The sequence below is a fragment of the Pundamilia nyererei genome, unplaced genomic scaffold (genome assembly GCF_000239375.1).
Source record: "Pundamilia nyererei isolate P.nyererei 1_Seehausen unplaced genomic scaffold, PunNye1.0 scaffold00080, whole genome shotgun sequence".
In the NCBI taxonomy this organism is placed as follows: domain Eukaryota; kingdom Metazoa; phylum Chordata; class Actinopteri; order Cichliformes; family Cichlidae; genus Pundamilia; species Pundamilia nyererei.
Genome location: NW_005187481.1, coordinates 2,465,641 through 2,466,505, shown reverse-complemented (window position 1 = coordinate 2,466,505; position 865 = coordinate 2,465,641).

Below are 865 nucleotides of genomic sequence, written 5' to 3'. Positions count from 1 at the left end.
AAACCATGACAGAGGTTTGCTAGGTCAGTAACCATGGCTTGGGGTAGAGCCAGAACATAACACCTATCACACTATGAATACAAAGGAAGCTCTACTGATTACACATTATGAAGCTTAGAGCTTTATGGTGAATAACAAGGAAGAGTAATAGCAATTTGAGGTGAAAGCTAGCAAACCACTGGAAAAAAAATGACTTGTATCATTTCAATGTAAAAGGGTAGCATTTTGTTTCTGATTAAGCTAAGGTCTGGGAAATCGTTCCAAATCAGAAAAGCAAAGTTGGTCACAACAGCTGGCAAGGCTGTCCTGATAGCCTTAAGCAGAATAGATCACTGGATGAATGCATCCAATGGAGGAAAGCCATAATGTCTTCTTTGGCTATTTATGCACAGTTAGCTGGACCACTAGAATGTGTTGCAATAATAATCAAAGTTTTATCAGTATTTCTGCAACAAAACATCACTTTAATGTCAATGCCATATGCTACTGAGATATCATGATGAATCACCACATAGCTGAAGTAAAGAAAAAATGAGGAGAAAATAGGTTAAAACAGCCATCGATGTGTTTTTATTTAGTACACAGAAGATATTTTGCTACTTGCACAAAGCTGTTTCCCATCCTGCCCTAGAATTAGCATGTCTTTAGTTCCTAATTTGGATTTTTACAAGTTATTAAATTTCATCTTGGTGCTAATGCAGGGTTGTGATAGTGAAAAACAACAGGCACAAAAGAATTAAAGGTTTACAATATTAAGTCTCAGACCTCCTGTGTGAACTCCACACAGTTATGAAACAATATAATGATATGATAATAATGTAATAAAAAATATAATTAAGTAATTATTGAATATCGCCATATATAG